Source organism: Bombina bombina, chromosome 8 (assembly GCF_027579735.1).
Source record: "Bombina bombina isolate aBomBom1 chromosome 8, aBomBom1.pri, whole genome shotgun sequence".
NCBI classification, from domain to species: Eukaryota; Metazoa; Chordata; class Amphibia; order Anura; family Bombinatoridae; genus Bombina; species Bombina bombina.
In genome coordinates this window covers 97423601-97446681 of record NC_069506.1, presented here as the reverse complement: position 1 = coordinate 97446681, position 23081 = coordinate 97423601, and positions in this window count along the sequence as shown.

Sequence of the window (23081 nt, the reverse complement as noted above, 5' to 3'; positions counted from 1 at the left end):
ACCTCCCTCCAAAAGTTTTGGATGGTGTTGCACCACCACCACATGTGTGCAGTATTGCTGTTCACGTGGCCACATCGCCAACATTTGTTATTTTGTGTATGGAATAGGCTGTGTAGTTTTCTCGGGGTGAGGTACCATCTATGTAGCAATTTGAGGTTGATTTCTAATATAGAGGATGAGATGGAGGATCTCAGTGCGTTATAAAACATCTGGGCGCTGGTTTGAGGTAGAATTATAACTCCTAAATCCCGTTCCCAGCTCTCTAAGTATGGGGGTATGTGCCCTGGAGGGGTGTGTGTTAGAATCTTGTATATGGTTGAGAGTGTGTGTCTCAAAGCTGGGGTTTGGGTGCATAGTGTTTCGAACGTGGTTAGTGGTCTAATCATATTATTGTGGCCCTTGTGTGTAGATATGTAGTGGATTGCCTGTCGGTAGGTAAACCAGTTTTGAAAGCATACATATCCCTTCGAAATCAGGTCTGATTGTGAAAGGATGGTTTCGTTATTGGTCATTGCATTAATCGTGAAGTCCCTATTCGGTGCGTCCGTGGTGTCTCGGTGGGTGTAGGGACGTACTGTGAATTCTCCATTTTCGATCATGTATGTCATTGGGGATGGAATGGATGAGATATAGTGTGTGGTATTTATAGTGTGTTCCCATGTCTGAAAAGTCTCCTGGATCATTGGGTTGTCCGTTCTATTTCTTTTGAGCATGATTGGGTTGCCCCAGCACAGCCTCCCCAGGTGTGTCTTGTTCATTATTAGGTGCTCTAGTGGGACCCACCTTTTGTGATCAAAATGTATATTCCAGTCTACCAACCTCTGGAGAAAGATAGCCTGATGGTATGCGGAAAGATTCGGAACTCCCAAGCCCCCTTGTATTTTAGGTAGTTGCATTATTGATTTATTTATTCTAGGCGGTTTTCTGCGCCAAATGAAGTCGCTAAATGCCTTTTGTAGGGAGGGTAAGTAGAATCTGGGCAGAGGGATGGGAGGGTCTGGAGGAGGTATAGTATCCTGGGAAACACGTTCATCTTAATGACTTCTATGCGCCCCAGCCAGGATAACTTTTTTGAGCCCCATGATGAAAGGTCTCTTATTATAGTTTGTTTAATGGGTATATAGTTCTGTTGGTAGATATCGTCTAGAGAGGGCGTCAGATAGATTCCTAAATATTTCAGAGAACGGGGACACCAGGTAAATGGAGTTACTCTTTGGGTGGGTATTAATAAAGTGTCTGATAAGTTTATGTTTAATATTTCGGATTTTGTCATGTTAACTACGAAGTTTGATAGGATTTGGAATTTGGAGAATTCGGCTAGGAGGTGAGGGATTGAAGTGGCCGGGTTGGTGAGGGTAAAAAGCATATCGTCAGCGAACAGGGAGACGGTGTATACACGTCCTTCTATATCAACTCCAGTTATCTGGTGATTCTTCTTAATTTTTACTGCCAGGTGACACATGCAAAGAGGAGTGGGGATAGGGGGCAACCTTGGCGGGTTCCGTTAGATATGGGGAATGAGGAGGAAAGAGTGCCGTTGACTAAGATTCTTGCGGTTGGGTGGGAGTATAAGGAAAAAATTCTGGTAAGCATTTTCGTTCCCAGACCCATTTGGGTCAATGTTGCCCGTATAAAGTCCCAGGCAACACGGTCAAAGGCCTTTTCTGCGTCCGTGGATAATAGGACCGCAGGGATGTTTTTAGATTTGACATAATAAATTAGATTTAAGGCCCTGACCGTGTTGTCTTTTGCCTCCCGACCAGGCACAAGACCAACCTGGTCGAGATGAACTAAGTCTGGGAGAATCTTGTTCATTCTCAACGCCAAAATTCTGGCGTAGAGTTTGACATCGGTATTTAGCAGCGAAATAGGGCGGTAGCTGTTAGGGAGGTCCTGTGGTTTGTTGGGTTTAGGGATTAATATGATGTGGGCTTTCAGCGCCCTGGAGGGGAAGGATTTACTTTCATCTATTAATTGAAAGTAATTTAGCATGTATGGGTTAAGGATGTCTTGGAACGTTGTATAATATTTATGACTGAAACCGTCCGGTCCCGGGGCTCTGCTAACTTTAACTCAGGTAGGGTGATTGGGTCCTCTAATTGCTCTTGTTGGGAGTCTGTCAAAATGTGGCAGTTGGAGCTCCCTAAGGTATTCCTCTATTTGTTGGGTTCTCGTCTCCTCCTGGTTTGTGTCATGGTTGTGTGGTTTTTGAATGTTGTAAAGTTTGCGAAAGAAGGTTTGGAAGGTGTGTAGAATTTGTTTGGTTGAGTTCTATGGGTGACCCGAGTCATCTTTGACTTGCATGATGTACTTCTTATGTGCCTTTTGCTTTAAATACCTGGCTAGAAGTCTGCCAGATCTGTTTCTGCCTTCGTAATGTTTACGTTGGGCATATAACGATTGTCTTTTATGTGATTTGTTTAGGTGTGTGGCCAGTGTCTGTTTCTCCTGTGTTAGGTCGGAGAGTATTTTTTTATCTGTGGGTGTAATTTTATGTAACAGTTCTAGGCGTTCTATGTTTGAAATGAGAGAGGAGGTTAATTCTCTTTTGGTTTTATTTATCTGTGCTTTTATGGCTATTAGTTCCCCTCTGATAACACTTTTATGTGCCTCCCACAAATTGTGGGGGGTGGTCTCTGAGTTATTGTGTTCAAAGTAGTCTAGGAGTGCGGTCGTGATTCTAGGTGTCACTGTTGGGTCTGTCAGCAAGTATTTGTCCAATCTCCAGATGTAGTCTTTAATTGGCTTTGAGGGCCAGGTCATTGTACAGAGTATAGAGGCGTGGTCCGACCAGGTGATCGGGGAGATTTTAGCTGAGTTAAATAGAGAAAGGCCCCCAACATCTGTCAGTACATAGTCAATTCTTGTATATGTTTAATGTGGGTAAGAGTAAAACGTGTAGTCCCGGCACTGGGGATGTAGGGTCCTCCAAACGTCATGTGTTACAATACTTCTAAGGCAAGAGTTAACCTTTGTTATTCGGGAAATGGGTACAGAGGAGTGCTGCGAGGAACAGTCCATGGTGGGGTCAAGTGCAATATTGAGGTCACCGCATATAATGAGAGTCCCCTTTTGATGTTCCAGAATGAGATTAGTTATTTTCCTCATGAAGGAGTTGTGTTAGGTGCGTACAGGGAGACCAGGGTTACTGGTCTACCGTATAATAGCCCCACCAGGATAAGGTATCTGCCTTCTCTGTCTCGGATGGCCTGTATGTGTGTATAGGGGGTGTTTTTGGATATCAGTATGCCGACTCCGTGTTTTTTACACTTAAAGTGTGAAGCCCAGTAGCAGGAATGGTGCGAGTGTTTAAAAGCTATGAGGTTCCCTTCCTTTTCGAAAGTGGGTCTCTTGTAAAAATGTGAGGTCAACTTTGTGATTGTGCAGTTCTTTAGTGACTAATGATCTCTTGATGGGGATGTTTAGGCCCTTTGCGTTAACAGAGTAAATGTTTATGTCGTTGTTGACATGGGAGTGTGTTCGTGTGTTAGCCATTATCTATGTGTACGATAGCTAAGTTGTGTTGCGGACGTATAGATGCACTAGCGTGTGTGTTGTAGTGATTACGTAGTGGGGCGGTGGGCAGACCAAGGACAGCTGCCTTCAAGTGAAACATCATATTTGGCTTTTGAAACATACATACAATAAACAAAATGAAATCATGTACAAAGTAAACACAAACAATAGGCTTGAAAATACCAACATTGGAAACCTATTGAGGTTGGGGGTGGCTAATCCTATGTGCTGCTGGTGTCCTGGCTTAAGAGTATTGGGGCAGGCAGCTATTTTATACATAGTTACTCAGCTTCCCTAGCACTATGCGGAGAAATCTACACTATCCAATCTGAGCGAGGGTTTACCTCTTATCAACTTATCTTTAAGCTTGTGTATTTCTTAATAGTTCTCTATTTCTTTAGACTAGTATTCAATGTGAAACCTGGATTTCCCTGAGAGGGGGGGGGGTAGTTATCGTAATTGAGGGAATATTTAAGGCCCACGCACAATGTTGGGTCTATATATATCTATATGCCAGTATTTACTTTTCTGGGGTACAGGCTGGGAGAAATAAAAACATCAGATAAAAGTGTCTGCAATACAGGCAAGCAGTATATCATTATAATAGTATACTTATCAGCATCCTTTGGTGGGAGTCCATTCTAAAACCTTGCAGGTTGGCAGCAATAGGGAGACGGTGTCAGGTGGCACACCACTTGTCTGGTAATGAAGTAACTAGTGAGAGCGAGGAACTTAGGTTAAGTGTCCAGCTTTTTTCTCTTGCTAACCAAGGACCACTGTGGTCTTTGGGGTTTGGTTGCGCCGTCGGGCTTGAGGGTGGACGAGCTTTGCGGTTGTTGGCTCTGTGGTGGGAAGGTGATATTTAGGCCCTTAGAGAACATGTCTAGGTCTTCTGGTTCCTTGTAGATGAAAGTCTTGCCCTCTTGTTGGACTATGAGGCTAAAAGGGAAGCCCCAGCGGTAGCGGATCCGTCTCTCCTGTAGAACTTGGGTGATGTAGCAAATTTCTCTGCGCCTTTCAATAGTGGAGGGGCATATATCTTGGAATATTTGAATACTGTAGGTTTGAAATTTCTCTCTGCAAACGAACCTGCTTCCATATTGCCTCTTTTTCTAGATAACTGGTGAATTTTATGATGATGTCCCTTGGGGGGTTAGGAGGTTTTGAGGGGGGTCTCAAGGCCCTGTGTGCACGCTCCATAGAAGACTCTGTGAGTTTTAAGGACGGGATGATGTATTCAAATAATTGTAGTAGGTAAGAGTGAAGAGATTCTTGTGTTGCCTCCTCGGGCACTCCACGTATTCGTAAATTGCTCCTGCGGCTTCTGTAGTCGAGGTCTTCGACTTTAAGTTGAAGAGAGTGGATGAGGATCTCCTGTCTCACCGCCTGGTGATTGGAGTCTGATACCATAGTATTTAAAGTATCTTGCCCTTCTTCTAGACACTCTATCCTTGACCCCAGTTCGTTTATATTCTTCCTGAGAGAGGACATTTCTGTTTTAATAAACGTTTTTAAGTCTGCTAGGTCAGATTTGGATGGTAGTTGAGAGATTGTTGTTTGTATGAGGTTAAGTTGCTGGGCCTGTGGTGAGGGCAGCTGGACCTGCTCCAACTGTGCTTCTGATGGCTGTGTTTCTTTGACCATGTCAGTAGCCTCACAGTCTGGTTTGTGAAAGAAATTGCTCATAGTTGATGATGATGTGGCTGACGATTTCTTATCAAATTTAGGCTTCTGTCTAGACGCCATTTAATAGTTAATGACCGTGGGGTGACACAAGAGGGTATCAGTGTCTGATAGGGGTATTTAATGTTTTGTGGTCACAGCACAGTGATGTGTGCTGGAAGTTCCTGGCAATGCTTGTTTGTGCGATGGAGTGCAGTCTGCTCAGGTGTGCCCCCTCCTTTTCTCCCCCAAGTAGTAGTGTGTATTACAAAGTGATTCTGCTAATAAAGTTCCCCCTTTATTGATCCGGTCTTTCTGGTGTGTCCCTTATATTTTGGAGTAATATGTTTACTCGGTGCGGGTGGGTAATTGTACTCCCTATGGTGCGGTGCGGCTGCCACGTGGGTATGGTGTGTGACAGGCAGATGTGATTCGGGTAGGCCACAATGGCGTCTGTTCTAATTTTCAAATAGACTGACCGAAGTCTGGGTCAAACCCCAGCCCACTGCACCTGTTTACGGAGCTCTCGTGTGGTATCGGGTGTCTCCAGGGACGCAGGTCCGGCAGTTAGCTTGTTCGCGGGTCAATTCCTGTAAGGGAGATAGTTTCGGCCGGGGGTTGCGCCTCAGGGTCCCCCCGCCTCACAGTGTTCAGCGCGGTAGATGAGCACTGGATGAGCGCCGGAGAAATTTCAGGACGCAGCCATGTTCCAGCACGGCTACCAATATTTGTTAACTTTTAACCCCTTCGCTACCAGACATTTCATAGAAGACCTTGCCCAAAATACCAGAGAATTTTTAGCATTTTTGATATCACTCCATTTAATTTATCCATCAAAACTATACAACCCAAGGTATTGATCTAGGCCCATTTTCGTATATTTCATGCCAGTATTTCACCATCAAATGCGATCACATAAAAAAAACCCCAAACTTTGGGTTTCTCACTGAAATTATGTACATACCGCTTGTGCAATCAAGACACAAATGGTTGTAAAAGCTTTTCTGGGATCCCCTTTGTTCATAAATAGCAGACATACATGGCTTTGCCATTGTTTTTTTGTAATTAGAATGCCACTTGTTGCAGCTGAGCACCACACATTTTATACCCGGGCCGGCAGTGAAGGGGTTAATCAGGTAGCTTGTAAGGCAGTAATTTTAGCTGTAGTGTAGAGATTACCCTCCCACCCGGCACCTCCAACCCCCTGATCCCTCACAAACAGCTCCCTCCACACTCATCCCACCATCTTAGGTACTGGCAGACAGTCTGCCTGTATGCAGACCATCCCGCCACCCGGATCCCCCAGAAATAACTCTTTAACCCTCCCACTAATGGTGACCATCTTTGGTGCTGACAGCTGCCTGCCAGTACCTAATAATATACTTTTATTTTTTATATATATTTTTTCTGTATAGTAGTGGTCCCCACACCTCCCCCCTCCGGTGAACATTAGTTGGAGCGCCCCCACTGCCCTTTCCACCACTTTTTGGTAGTGTAGCTCCCCATCCCTCCCCAGTGGGTGGAGCTTGGAAGTCATTTCAAAGTGGCCAGAAACAATATTCATTTTAAAATAACTTTTTTACTGTCCCTGTTGCATGATATAGGAAGGGTGCAGGAGGCTATTTTCAGCATAATCTAAATGTAAGACTTTAAGATGACTAAGATGAGTGTAGACTGCCCCTTTAACTTCTTTTGAGACCCTTTGCCACACTCAACTATTGACAAAAGGAACGTTATCAGTATATCGTATAAATTGTTGCTACAGTTTCACTCAAAAACATTACCCTCTTTTACTAAGTCATAGGAAGAGGAGTTGTAGGTACAGGTGTCAGATAAACAATGGCAGTAAATCTTGCTATGGGGTTACTATCCCATTGTTTATGTAAAGAGAGATTTATACACAGTAAATAACATGTAAGTGTAATTTGTGTGAAAAATGTTTTAGCAGCAATTCATAATCACTATCACAGATCTTGTTATATCCTTAGGCTGACCTGACCATATTGCCACTTTAAAAAAGGGGCACATATGAAAAATACATATGTCAGGGTTCTTATACAAAACATTTCTTTAAACAGCCCTGACATATGTATTGTTCATATGTGTCCCTTTTTAAAGCGGCAATATGGTATCCTGTAAGATCAGGTCATTATTCATCAATGCACATTGTACAGTAAATAAAATCCGTTGATATTACTGGTAAGCAAAGCTCTTTTACTGAAGTACTGAAGGGATGCCATAATCCTGCAAAGATTATTACTGGATTATTATGTATTATTACTGGATTATTATGTATATGCTCAGTTATGCAATGCAGAAATGTAACAACATTGTGAATATATTAATATGCTAATGAGTGCATAATATTATAATTGACATGTTCTGCATATTAGTTCACTTCCTAGAATCCACTTGTAGATACTAGGGGAATATGCATCTCATTAAGGATGGCAACGTGCCCTGCACCTTTAAAAATGTAAATTGGTATCCAGCAAGAAAGCAGATGTAAAATTTACAATAAAGTGATGATGATCAAATTATTCACATAAACTGATTTTGTCTCTGTAGATAAGAATGCAAATAGTTAACCACCAGTTTTACTACTTTTTTTCCTGACTTGGGACATTGGGACCAAAATTAAAAGAACAGGAAACCCAACATTTATCTTTCATGATTCACATAGAACATGGAATTTTTAACAACGTTCTAATTTGCTTTTATCATCAAATCTTTTTAGTCTTTTGTTGAAAAGCAGGGAGGTATGCTTAGTAGCGTGCACATCTCTGAAACACTATATGACAGTCATTTTGATGCATTGTTATCCATTTGCACGACCACTAGATGGCAGCACAATTTCCTGCCATGTAGAGCTCCAGACACCTATATAGGTATCTCTTCAACCAACAATACTATGGGAACAAAGCGAATTTGATCAAATAAGTAAATTGGAACCTTTTTTAAAATTGTATTCTTTGTCTGAATCACAATATATTTTTTGGGGGAGTTTCATATCCCTTTAAAAGGAATACCTACATATTTCTCCAGATGAGGATACACCCAGACACTGGAGCATACATATATATGCCTACTCCTGATTAGATCAACAGCTGTGTCCTCATATACAGTACCATAGGAGCACAATTTATAAACAAGTATTTGCCCTATTTGTAGGATATAAAACACATAGTAAAACAAAGTACAAACAAAGGGACTGTAAATCTGCCAGGGTAACATCTGATTGGCTACTAGATGTGAGATAAGGTTTGATGGATTGCAAAGCTGTATTTTATTAAAATAAAGATATCCATGAGAGTGAAGCTCCCCTAGTATCTGCATACTATGCTCCTAAATAAATCTGACCCTTAAAGGGACACATAAGTCAAAATCAAATTTTTATGATACAGATTGAGCATGCATTTCTAAATAACTTTCCAATATACTTCCATTAACAAAATGTGCACAGTCTTTTTATATTAACACTTTTTGTGTCACCAGCTCCTACTGAGCATGTGCAAGAATTCACTGAATATATATATATGTATTTGTGATTGGCTGATGGCTGTCACATGATACAGGAGGAGTGGAAATATACATAACTGAAAATTTGTCAGAAAAAAAAATCTACTACTCATTTGAAGCTCAGACTAAGTGCTATTGCATTGTCTTTTTATCATACATGTATTGATTATGCAAATCTACTGTGTTTACTGATCCTTTAAAACAAAGACCTCTAGAATTTGAAATATAAAAATATAAATCATTATTCTTCTTTATTTAGAATGCGCCAACAGATTCCGCAGCGCTGTCCATGGGTACAAAGATAAAAGCACAGTACAATATAAAAGACACCAGACAAAGTTTAACAAACAAATACAGGTGGAATTGAGGGCCCGATTCCTGTGGGAACTTACAATCTAGATGGGTACAAAACCATTCTGTCATTTTATCTGATATCCGTTCAAACAGAAGTAATCAAACACCTTTCATGGCAGCGGCCAAATGAGTAAAAATGACTATAAAAAATAATTATCATATAACATTCAGAGAAGTGTAAACATCAATCACCTTCTGTGAAAGCTCCAAGATTTGTGCCATTGTCGTATAAAAAGCATCTCAGATTTAAAAGGGACACTGAATCCAAATTTTTTCTTTCATGATTCAGATAGCGCATGCAATTTTAAGCGACTTTCTAATTTACTCCGATTATCAATTTTTCTTCATTCTCTTACGATCTTTATTTGAAAAGCAAGAATGTATGTTTAGAAGCCGGACCATTTTTGGTTCACAACCTGGGTTGTCCTTGCTGATTGGACAGCACCAATAAACAAGTTCTGTCCAGGGTACTGAACCAATAATTGGCTGGCTGCTTAGATGCCTTCTTTTTCAAATAAAGATAGCAAGAGAATGAAGAAAAAATTATAATAGAAGTAAATTAGAAAGTTGCTTAAAATTGCATGCTCTGAATCGTGAAAGAAAAGAATTGGGTTTAGTGTCCCTTTAAATTTGCATAAAAGTTAACATTTTGTATTAAAACATACATTAAACCACACATTTTTCTTCCATGATTCAGATTTAGCACTTTTAAACAACTTTCCAATTTACATATTTGCTTCATTCTCTTGGTATCCTTTGTTGAAGAAGCAGCAATGCACTACTGGGTTGCAAGCGGAACAGGAACACATCTAGTGAGCTATGTACCTGCAGATACCAATCAGCAGCGAGCTCCCAGTATAATGCTGCTGCTCGAGCCTACCTAGGTATGCTTCTCAATAAAGGATACCAAAGAACAAAGCTAATTTGAAAACAGAAGTAAATTGGAAATGTGTTTAAAAATGACATGCTCTATCTGAATAATACAAGTTTAATTTTTAGACTACAAAAGAGGGGTTGATTCAATACAAGGATTGAAGCGTGTACACTTATTAGCACTCACATCTCATGGTGATATGGCTTTAAATTTAGAACCTTTAATGCCAAAAAGGGGGGACGGTCTGTGCCGTAAGAATTAAAATATAACCTTTATTAGATTGGTTAAAAAAGATTCCACAAGACAAACATAAACATATATGTATTAAAAACACTGAATGTTGAAAAGGAAAATATCAAGAGGATTTGAGTGCTAAACGTAGCTGTCTGTAAGGGAGGTTATCTTCGGGCTTTTGGTTTGGGGTATTCCTGGTTCCCTAAATGTCTCCTAGTTGTGACTGCTATTATATGTAGCATATAATGCTTCTAAAAATAATGGTACTATTTCCTGATTCAGATATTATAGTTATTCATGGACACAAAAATATTTTGAAAATAGACTTGTTTTGCAGTATAGTACCTATAACTGTAATTGTATATGCTTCTTGGGCATGTACTTTGAGTTCTTTAATATTAATGCTGCTAAAGCAGTGATATTTATTAATATATAGCACTGGTTATTGTAATAATTTCAGGGCATATAGTTGCTATCGTGATCAGGTTGTATACCTCCCCTGGCGAAGGGTTAGTTTGGCTAAGTACTTAATACAGATATGATAACCTATTGAATTTTCAAAATTGAAAGGTATGCCCTAATGGTATAGAGTATGTATGTTTTCGTTATTTAGCATAAATATTCAGCTATTATAAGGCTGTATGCAATTTTCAACGTTAATACAAATGTTGCTATGAGACCATAGCGTTATACAAGTCCACACAATGTGAATTATATCCAGATTATTGGTCTATGTTTTTATGGGGGTATTTGTTGTTTACCTCCCAGTATTGTGTACTGTACGTTGTGCAGATTTAACACGATATCAATTTGTATTAGGATTATTCCGATTATTATATAATCCTAATACAAATTGATATCGTGTTAAATCTGCACAACGTACAGTACACAATACTGGGAGGTAAACAACAAATACCCCCATAAAAACATAGACCAATAATCTGGATATAATTCACATTGTGTGGACTTGTATAACGCTATGGTCTCATAGCAACATTTGTATTAACGTTGAAAATTGCATACAGCCTTATAATAGCTGAATATTTATGCTAAATAACGAAAACATACATACTCTATACCATTAGGGCATACCTTTCAATTTTGAAAATTCAATAGGTTATCATATCTGTATTAAGTACTTAGCCAAACTAACCCTTCGCCAGGGGAGGTATACAACCTGATCACGATAGCAACTATATGCCCTGAAATTATTACAATAACCAGTGCTATATATTAATAAATATCACTGCTTTAGCAGCATTAATATTAAAGAACTCAAAGTACATGCCCAAGAAGCATATACAATTACAGTTATAGGTACTATACTGCAAAACAAGTCTATTTTCAAAATATTTTTGTGTCCATGAATAACTATAATATCTGAATCAGGAAATAGTACCATTATTTTTAGAAGCATTATATGCTACATATAATAGCAGTCACAACTAGGAGACATTTAGGGAACCAGGAATACCCCAAACCAAAAGCCCGAAGATAACCTCCCTTACAGACAGCTACGTTTAGCACTCAAATCCTCTTGATATTTTCCTTTTCAACATTCAGTGTTTTTAATACATATATGTTTATGTTTGTCTTGTGGAATCTTTTTTAACCAATCTAATAAAGGTTATATTTTAATTCTTACGGCACAGACCGTCCCCCCTTTTTGGCATTAAAGGTTCTAAATTTAAAGCCATATCACCATGAGATGTGAGTGCTAATAAGTGTACACGCTTCAATCCTTGTATTGAATCAACCCCTCTTTTGTAGTCCAAAAAAGTACACAGCACCTAACTCTCATATTATAGCAAGGTGAAATACCTGCTTCAATTTATTATAGAGCATCTCAAGTACACCGGATAGTAGTGCTATTTAGTTTCTCTCTTTCCTTTCGTTTGAAAGTTTAATTTTTACTTTACTGTCTCTTTAAGAAATGTATATTTTGCATAAACGTTAAAAGGCCTCATCCATGAGTTCATGTAATGTTATCACTATAGCCCCTGCAAATCTATGTGTTTAATCACTGCAAAAAGTTGCACCGCTGATTCATGCGACTAGCACTGTTTATTGGCTATGGGGCAGCTTCAGCTTGGGACTAGCAGTTCTCTGCGGCTCCCAATCAGTACTTTACATATTGTGGGGGTTAAACACATTTGCAGGGTGGATAATGATAAAACTATATGCTCTAGCAAATCAAAGCATGGTTTTAATATCACTTAAATGGCCCTTTAAGATGAATCCAAATTGCTACATTTTGATAACTGTTATTGAGTCTCTGTTCCGATTTCTTTGTTACTTATAATTACAAAGGGAGTTACAAGTAAATCTCATTCTGAGTGCAGTCACCTTACTTGCCATTAACACAACACCTTAAATGACCTCAACTATAGAATTCACCAGTCCCTTCATTGATCTAAATACATTCAGGAATAGCTCTTATTTTTTTAACAAAACAGGGTGAGCCGTGTACATAAAAGGACATTAAACACCTTACAATTTACAATATAAGTTCATTATTTATTTTGTCCCCTTTTCATATAAATTAGCTCTGAAAATTAAGCATTTTCTAATTCTCAGAACAAAATTATCAAGGTTAACCCTGCTACATATATGTCATTAAGTGGCTTTATCAGATAACTGCAAAACAATGCATTTTATACTAAATATATGGCAGTGGCTAACCTTTTTTGTCTTTAGACTAAACCCACAGATTGGCTCCTCCAAATAAGGTAAATGGTAGGTGGAGTTTGGCAACTGAGAAATATGTGCAGTAAAAAAGGGTGTTAATTTTTTTCAAAAATCTTAAGACTTGGCTGATACAGTATGTTATTCTATAGCAACACATCAGAAATGTTTTGTAATTACAAGGTGTTTGCTGTCCCTGCATAGCAGTTAAGCACTGAAAAAAGATCGGCAGAAAAAATAAAATGTTTGTAAACCATTTCAAGCTATAATTTTGTTATTAAAATTAACATTGTTTTGCAGTCCAACGACATATTCCTTGAAAAACCTTATAAGTTTTTATCTGATATCCGTGGATGTGGCCAAATACACGGTAGTGATAATTAATCTATTTTATATTACAATTTCATCAATGGGGATTTTCATTGTTACAAATCTCATGGTATTACCACTATAAATGTTCAAACGATGTAAATATGCAACATTTCACTGTGCTTACATCAAAACTATATATATATTATTTTTTTTATTTTTTTTATTTATTTTTTTTACACTGATAAAGAAAGAAAGAAAGAAAGAAAGACATACATAAATAATTTTAAAGGGATATGTCCCTGGACTGCAAAATGGTGCACATTTTGATAAAATTATAGTTTGAATTAATTTAAAAACATTTATATTGTTTTTAATTTTGCTTCTGTAAAGTGTGCACTGTTTTCCTAATGAGATCTGAATTACCCATGTTTGGGAATTACCCATGTTTACAAAACATCATTATTACTCTGAGTGCAGGTTCAGAACAAAAGCACTGGAAACTGCCCAGTAGAATAAAACTATTTTACTAAACACTTAACAGCAGTTTACTAAACATTACCCAGACACAATAAATCAGATGAAGAAATGTTTCCTCTTTTTTTTTCTCAACCCAGAAACAAGTGTGTGACATTGCACAATCCATTTCCAGCCATTGATTGTTTTCTGCTCACAGACTGAGAATTCGTCAAATAAAGACATTACTACATATATTATTAACAGCTATGCTTGGTCATAAACTACACACACCAATGACTCACAAGGGTCACTTGCTGATCAGCAAGCAGGAAATCATTATTCAAAAACAGACAAAACATCTCAACCACAGATAATCAAAAGTTTCTAAAGTGACGTGAAAGTTTGAGAAGATAGTACTGGTATTTGTACCATCCTTCCTGTTTGTGGTGTCAGCTGGCAAAGCATCATAATGTATTTGACTTGTGAATGCTGAACCAACTCCACACTATGGGCTCCATTTATCAAGCCTCTATGGCTGCAAGTTCTCAGAAGAACTTGCTCGCGGGGTTTATCAAGCAGCGGTCACGAGACCGCTGCTTCCCTAAGATCTTCGCCACCTCTATTGTGGCGAAATTCAATCTCCTCGGTCGAGTCCGCGGGCAGGGGGCGGGATTGCACGCGAGCGCAAAATTGCGCTCTTGTGCAATGGCGAATACCTGCGGGTAATTTCTCCCCGCCACAGGACAGCCCCTGTACGCCTCAGTGTTAATAAATCTAGCCCTATAACCTGAATCAAACTATGGAACACAGATAATTTATGTGTCCATTTTTTCCCCCTGAAAAAATGTTAGAGTGATAATAAACTTCAGACTATAAGAATGTTGCAATAAAAATATATTAATTTGCAAGTAATACTACATTTTTTTTTTTTTAAAGTGTATATATATTTTATAATAAAAGATTTATAATCCTAATTGGTATTGTCTGTTTCTCCGGCTCCGTCCCCCTTCATTTCCTCTTTTGGCTGGACTGTGATATATAGAGCACTCCCACCCACTCTCTACATTGGCTTTCTAAAGGCTTTAAAGGGGCTGGACTTCAAGATTGTCAAAGGACACACATGATGATTGGATGTTCACTGGATTTGTCATAAAAAAAAAAAAAGTTAATCTATGTGGGCTGGCATAGGATTGCAATAGAATAATTATTATATTTACTAATTTAACCCTTTTTTTACAGATGGATTAAAAACAAAAAAATGTTACACATATACTTTTTAATGGCAAAGATTAAATATATGGCATTTGATTATTTAAAGTTTACCATCACTTTAAGTAATATGCTGTAGTATTGTGTTTTTTGTATTTTTCCTACTAATCTTCACTCCGCTTTAGTGGCAGTGAAGGAGACACCTCCGTAAGTATGACATGAAATCCTTCATTTTTGGAAAAATATACATTTTGAAATACCCGTTTATAGTTGAAGCCAAGAAAAAAGATGAATATAAGGTCCCTTTAAAGATCGTAAAATGCTGGTTTAAAAAACATCTATAATGCATATAAAAGAGCAACCATTAAAAATATGTTTGGCATGAAAGAAAGAAAAGAAAGCAATTTTAAAGGTACAAGAAAACCAACAATTTTCTTTCATGATTGGGATAGAACATATAATTTTAAACAACTTTTTATTTTACTTCTATTATCAAATTTGCTTCATTCTCTAGTTATCCTTTGCTGAAGGAACAGCATTGCACTACTGGTAGCTAGATGAACACATCTAGTTAGCCAATCACAAGAGACAAAGGTGTGCAAGGACCAATCAGCAGCTACCTCCCACTAGTGTAGGATATGTGCATTTTCTTTTTCAACAAGAGATACAGAGTGAACGAAGCACTTATGAAAACAGAAGTTAATTTTAAAAAATAATTAAAATTACCTGCTCTGTCTGAATCATGCAAGTTTAATTTTTACTTTCCTATTTCTTTAAATTGATTTGGAAACTAGGAAGGAATTATATATATTTGTGCACAACTCATCCTTAAGGACTGATTGCTCAGTGGCTGACAGCCCCAAAAATAAAAACAAGCATTTTTTGCAGCATAGAAACATGTTAAAAAACAGTAATACATTTTAAAATACCTGCAACAAACTAACAAAAACATACTTCTAATGTCCATTTGTACAATCATAGACAATTAATTGAAACATTTAGCGCTGCAAACTGTATAAAATAAAAATATATCTGGAAGACTATGGATACACTTTGACAAGCAGAGATATTCTCTCTAATGATCACACAACTTTGTGTTTTAAATTCCCAAATTAAAGAATTGCTCTGGAACTAATTAAATTGGGCTTAACCCTTTCACTGATAAACCATTTTTCATCCCTGCATGGAAACTGGTTTTACACTTCACAGGGTTTCACTAAATTTTAAGCCTCCGCACAAAATAGAAAAAAAGGAATTATAATGTAATTTTTCAACAGCATGTGACAAACAGCAGCATATAACAAATTATTTTCTAACTCATATTTACTACCAATTTACCACCTCTATCAAAACAATCTGCGATGCTACTACAGTTTTTCTTATAAAATAAAGTAAATATTTGACTCATTTAAACGCTTTTTCCCATGGAGATGAGGCTTCTTAAAGGGCCATTATACTTTAAAATTATTTTACATATAATGTGTTCCCAAACACTTGTTATAGTAGCTGCAGAGAATAAAATATATTGGGAATTGCTCCTTTAGGTTTATTTTTGTTTATTAAAAAACGATTTATGCCGATTGAAGCCTCAATCCATTTCTCTCAAGCACACCCATATAAATAGACTGAGCATGCAGAAATAGCAGACCTCCTAATGTAATCTCTCTCTATAAAATAAGGCCTCTTTATTATTTATTAACTCTTTGTCTAAACGCAATGGCTAATATATAGATCAATTGAATATTTATATTAGCTACCTCTTTTTAACCCCCCCACACACACACACACACACACATACAGAGAACTTAATTGCTGCCTCTTTTTAACCTAACTTTTTTTATAGAGAATACTAAAATATTCATATTTTCAATAATGTTAGTGATTTAACATGCAAAAATAGCTAATTTAAGTGACAAAATAAAGATAAAGGAGATACTTAAAAGCAATTTTATACACTCCAGCATGTGAAACAGATTGTTAGGAACACATTAAAAACTACAAATGCCCCTTTAAACCAGAAACAGCAGACAATATAAGCTTTTTACAGTGATTACCTGCATCCCAGGGGCCCGATGCCCTTCATTCCATGAAGTTGAGGGCACAAGAGTATCTTTCACCTCCTTCCTCCCGATACTCTAGTCACATTGGTGATTATCATTCTTACAATGATCAGCAAAGGCCTAGAGGAATATGTGGCCCCTTGTTCAATAAAGGCCTCTACTTTTCTCTTTTTTAAACAGATGGGACTTATGTCCGTCTAAGTGACTCAAGCGAAGGGTAGATTCCCTGTAGTGTCCACACAAACATCATCCACAAGCATTTCCACTGTGACTAGTAACGCAGGTGGCAACCATTGTTCCTGTGATCACCTGACACTTAAAGGGATACAGAAGTCAAATTAAAACTTTCAGGATCCAGTTTACTTCCCTGATCAATTTTTCCTATTTTTCTTAGTTTTTTTATGTCCTATCCCTACTGAAGTAGACTTAAAGGGACAGTCTAGTCAAAAGTAAACTTTCATGATTCAAACAGAACATGCAATTTTAAGCAACTTTCTTATTTACTCCTATTATCATTTTTTTCTTCGTTCTCCTGCTATCTTTATTTGAATGTAAGCATAGGAGCCGGCTCATTTTTTGTTCAGCCCCTGAGTAGTGTCTGCTGATTGGTGGCTACATTTAGACACCAATCAGAAAGGGCTACCCAGGTACTGAACCAAAAATGGGCCGGCTCCTATGCTTACATTCTTGCTTTTTCAAATAACGATAAAAAAGAGAACGAAGCAAAATTGATAATAGGAGTACATTAGAAAGTTGCTTAGAATTGCATGTTCTGTCTGAATCATGAAAGTTTAATTTTGAGTAGACTATCCCTTTAAGTGTGTGAAATGCCTGCAGCAATGTGTATAGCATTTATAAAATACTGTGTCTCTTTAAGATGTATTTTCTAATTTGTATTTCAGTGAAAAATAAGGGGGAAAAATGATGGTGCAGAGTTAGAAAATATTCCAAAGATTGTGTAGACTGCTTGATACTAGGTGTTTTAGTCAAAAGCCATAAATGGAAATACAAAATACAAATACATTAATAACTACAGCAGCTAACTTTGAGTCAAACCATCATTATTACTTATTTTGTTTTTTGATATTAGAAACTTTAATCAGTGTGAAATGTTACTTTTAAAGGGCTTCAGAGCTATTGTCTGCTATCATTGTTACAGAAACACTAAATGCTCTAGAACAAACATATATTGAAAATACTTTTATTTGCTGCATTTAAAAGAGAGAACATATTACTTTTTTAATGGATGCTCACTTGTTGGAAAAGTCTACTCTTCTTTCCATGTTTGTGGAGGCTTATCCCTTTAACCTATAAGTAGGGTGACCATATTGCCACTTTAAAAAGGTACACATATGAAAAATACATATGTCAGGGCTGTTATAAGAAATGTTTTGTCTAAGAACCCTGACATATGCATTTTTCATATGTGTCCCTTTTTAAAGCGGCAATATGGTCACCCTACCCATATGACTGCAGAAATTGTCAAAGGTGTAACTAGAACTCACTAGGCCCCAGGTAGCTGTTTTCCTGGACAATTATGAGTTACACATGTTGCAGGGTGTGCAGAGGGGAACATGAATAGTGCATTTCAGTGTCACTATTTGTGTAATATCCAGGGGTGCAATTCATGTTCCCCTCTATACACCCTGCAGCATGTCTAACTCATAAGTGTCCAGGAAAGAAATGGCTGAGGTGGAAACCCAATGTGGAACTACTGCAGGTGCAGTGAGACACTGGAGGGGCGGAACAAGTGCTGGATGGAAAATAGCATATGTGCTCATGCCCCCTTGTGCCCCCCAAACGTCAAGCTGCTGCTTACAGTGACAGGCAGGCAGTGTCACTAATAAGCTCACACAGCGAGTACAGGACAGACAGAATAGAGATTTAAAGGACTTTACACTGTAGACTAGCATAATCAATAAATGTATAATAAATATACAACGCAAAAACACTTATTCTGAATTTCAAATCAGAGTAGTAGATGTTTTCTGGCAAATTTTAAACTTAGTTTTATTTTCCTTCCCAATGCATCATGTGACAGCCATCAGCCAATCACAAAATGCATATACGCAGATTCTGTGAATCTTGCACATGCTCAGTAGGAGCTGGTGACTCAGAAAGTGTGCATATCAAAAGATTAGGCATATTAAGATAATGGATGGGAATTGGAAAGTTGGTTTAAGAAGTGTGCACTATCTGAATCATGGGAGTTTAATTCTCACTTTAGTGTTCCTTTAAAGGAACACTAAACCCAATTTTTTTTATTTCATGATTCAGATAGAGCAGGAATTTTTAAGCAACTTTCTAATTTACTTCTATTAACCATTTTTCTTCGTTCTCTTGCTATCTTTATTTAAGAAGCAGGAATGTGATGCATAGGAGCCGGCCCATTTTTGGTTGAGCACCTGGGTTATGCTTGCTTATTGGTGGGTAAATGTCAGCCTCAAATAAGCAAGCGCTATCCATGGTGCTGAACCTAAAATGGGCTGGCTGCTAAGATTTACATTCCTGCGTTTAAAATAAAGATAGCAATAGAATGAAGAAAAATTGATAATAGGGGTAAATTAGAAAGTTGATTAAAATGTCATGCTCTATCTGAATCATGAAGGAAAAAAATGGAGTTCAGTGTCCCTTTAAGTCTGAGCAGACTTTTTGCAATATATTGTTTAATTGCTGATGCAAATAAATAGAAAATGTGTTTTATGTTTTATATTAAGCTAAAAATTGCTTTTCCCATAAAAAAAAGTTTAATTAAAGTACAACAAACCAATGCACATTTTTTTATTTACTATACTTGCTTTTGTTGTACAATACACCTGAAAATGTGCTTGTTCTTCTTCCTCCAAGAGAGGCTAGAGTTTAAACTGTTACTTAGTGATTGTAAAGGTTAACTAATTAAAGCCCAATATCAAATAATACTCTTAAAAACAGGGACACTTTAATTCATTGAAGTTTACAATGATGCTTATTTTTTAAAATACTTACCTTTGCATTATGGTAAACATAACGCCGATCCACCGCCCACATCTGCTGCTTTAATTAGCATATCGATGAGAAATCCAGCTTCCTCCAATCGTTATATTGCCCCACGAGCTGGACACCAAAGGGGGCACACAACGATTGGAGGAAGCTGGATTCATCATCAATATGCTAAATAAAGCAGCAGATGTGGGCGGAGAATCAGCGTTATGTTTACCATAATGCAAAGAAGTATTTAAAAAAAAAAAACTTTAATGAATTAAAGTGCCCCTGTTTTTAATAATATTATTTGATACTGGGCTTTAATTTGTTAAAGTTTACAATCACTTTAAGTATGCTCCAGTTTTCCAATTTTTCCAACATGATGAAACGGCAGTTTGTGCCGAGAAATGCGTTGCTGTTTACACGTTTTAATTATTGTTTTTAATAAATCTTTTATATTCATCCTCGCTCTGTATGAATATATTCATTTGGAGCACTTAAACTCCTCATCTAATTGGAATCTGCCAGATGGGTTGGACCCTAACCGGCATTGCACTTTAGCGGTGTTCGGCATCCAGCGTGAAGTGGGTGATGTAGTTACTGACATCGTCGTAGGTGCACCTCTTGGAACTCTTGGCATGAAAGTGATTCAGCCAAGTGGCTCTGAAGTCTCGGTTTGTCTGATTCGCACTTGTTGTGCTTCCCACACTGTAAGTTTCTACTTGTCTTATTACCTATCCGCATTTGAGATAATTGTTGTACTGCACCATGAGGTGCCTCTGATTTTGTCTTTCATAACACTGTTTGTTAATTGTATCCAACCTTGGGAGAGCTGCCTTCTGATCTGGATTTGGGACTTTGCACATATTATCATTATATTGTATTTTTACCTTATCAGTGATAAAAGTATCCATTGTATTGTTTGAGCGCACCTCTTTTCTGATAGTGTAACTATTGGGTGTTTTACCAGTTTTCCTGACCTGACTACATACTACACAATGATTGCTTACAACATTTAAGGATAACCATAGTAGGCCACAATCAAAGGTGACAAAAAAAATATTTACCATGGTTTTAAAGGAGTTTATTCATGAACACCTCTGACAGCAAAACCCTGCATAAGGAGTTTAGAAAATGTAAGTTTTAAAAATGTTTAATCTATTTATTTTATATTTGGATCCAGTGCTCAATCTATTCCTCCATTCTGACAAATGTTTTAATAGTGAACCTATTATCGATCATTTAGGTCTGGGTTTAATGGTCAAAATGTAATTATGGCATTTTATATAGTAGTTTTTTTCAATATGAATTATGCAAAAGATAATGTTCCAATTTAAGCATTAACCCCTTTACTGCAAAGTAATGAATTGCAAGTGTTAAAGGGACAGTATACACTCATTTTCATATAACTGCATGTAATAGACACTACTATAAAGAATAATATGCACAGATACTGATATAAAAATCCAGTATAAAACTGTTTAAAAACTTACTTATAAGCTGTCACTTTGGCTCTGTTGAAAAGGTAGCTGGAAAGCCCACTGCAAGTGGCAAATAAGACACTCCCCCCTCCCCCTTCTTTTGCATATGAAAAGACCCTTTACACAAACAGGAGCAAGCTGGAGTAGGTAGTCGAGCGTATTCACATAAAACTTTGGGGCTTGGTTAGGAGTCTGAAAATCAGAGCAATGTTATTTAAAAATAAGCAAAACTATACATTAATTAAAAAAAAAAACTTTATGGGCTATATAAATAGATTATCTACAAAACATTTATGCAAAGAAAAAAATGAGTGTATAATGTCCCTTTAAGAATCAATGATTTTTAAAAGGAAATTAATACATTGCTATGAATGTTAAAGGGCCATTAAAGATAAATTGTACTCTAAAATTGTTGTTCGCAGTGGTCCATTTTACCTGCTGGAGTGTATTTAACTGTTTGCAAACAGACCCTTTAACTTTATTTTGTTGTTTGAAATAGCTGCTTTCACCTGTAGAAACCACAACTTTTACTGAAAATATGAATAACAATTGTGATCTCTATAGAAAGGATATGCAATCAGGAGACAATAGCACTAATTAATCTCCCAGTGGGTGGTAGAAGAAAGAGGGATTTTGTATCTGAAATAACTGGTTGTACTCATTTACCCCACCCCCAGTCATAGTTAGCATTTTAATACCTAACTATTAGGGGGGGTGTTTAGACATAGATAACATTAGCAGCCCTGCTTTACCTACAGGCTCAGCCCATTTTTATGGACATGTCCTTAAGAACAACAGGGGATGAATTTATTTATAAGCAACTATTTCAAATACAAAAATAAACCCGAAGGATCAATTTCCCATACATGCAGTATATATAACAAGTCATTCAGAACACATTAAAGGATTCCAAAAGTTTCAATTTTTGCATAGAAATAAATCATCACAAACAAATCTACACAATTCAAATATCAAAACTTACCCACTTTGACCTTAAAACAAGTGTTATAATCATTATAAAACTATATATATTATTTTAGCGAAAACGTAATCAAAGCCAAACCCCCTTTTATGCTGCCTTCAATACAAAATTATGTCTCCAATCACAATGCATTTTCGTGCATATAATTATCGCATTGTTTCGTCACCCATTGGTTCGTGCATGCGCAGATAGCCGCTTTGATTCCTCAGTAAAGCAAATGAACTACTGGCACAACGCATGCGCTATACAAAATCCTAGCGATTGAATAGCTATTCATTCACACAGGATACGGCTTGTTGTAGAGGATGACATGTAAGATAGATCGCGCATGCGCAGTACGGACAAAGTCGGCCATCTTGATAACTCAGGTTATCATGAATTATTCGTTCTTCAAACCAAAGCTTATAACGGTGGGTTTGGAATTCAATTTATTTTTGAAGCAGAATATAGAGAGAATGGTAATAATATGACAAGCAAAGCCAATTACAAATATTAATATCAAAGATTGATAGAGGGATTTAAGATAAGTTTTTTCAATCGTTTAGTGTCCCTCATTTTTTTTATAGTTCAGTGTCCCTTTAAACCATGCAATATTGTTACTTAGGATAAGTTTTTAAACTTAGAATAACTTAAAGATGCATGGTACTAAAAAATGTTCACCTTTCCATCTAAAAGAGAATATTTCCAAACATATTAGTATTCCTTTTTATTTTAATGGATGTTCCTTTGTTGAATAAACCAACTTTTCTAGATGGAGTTGTAGTTTCAATCTGCTA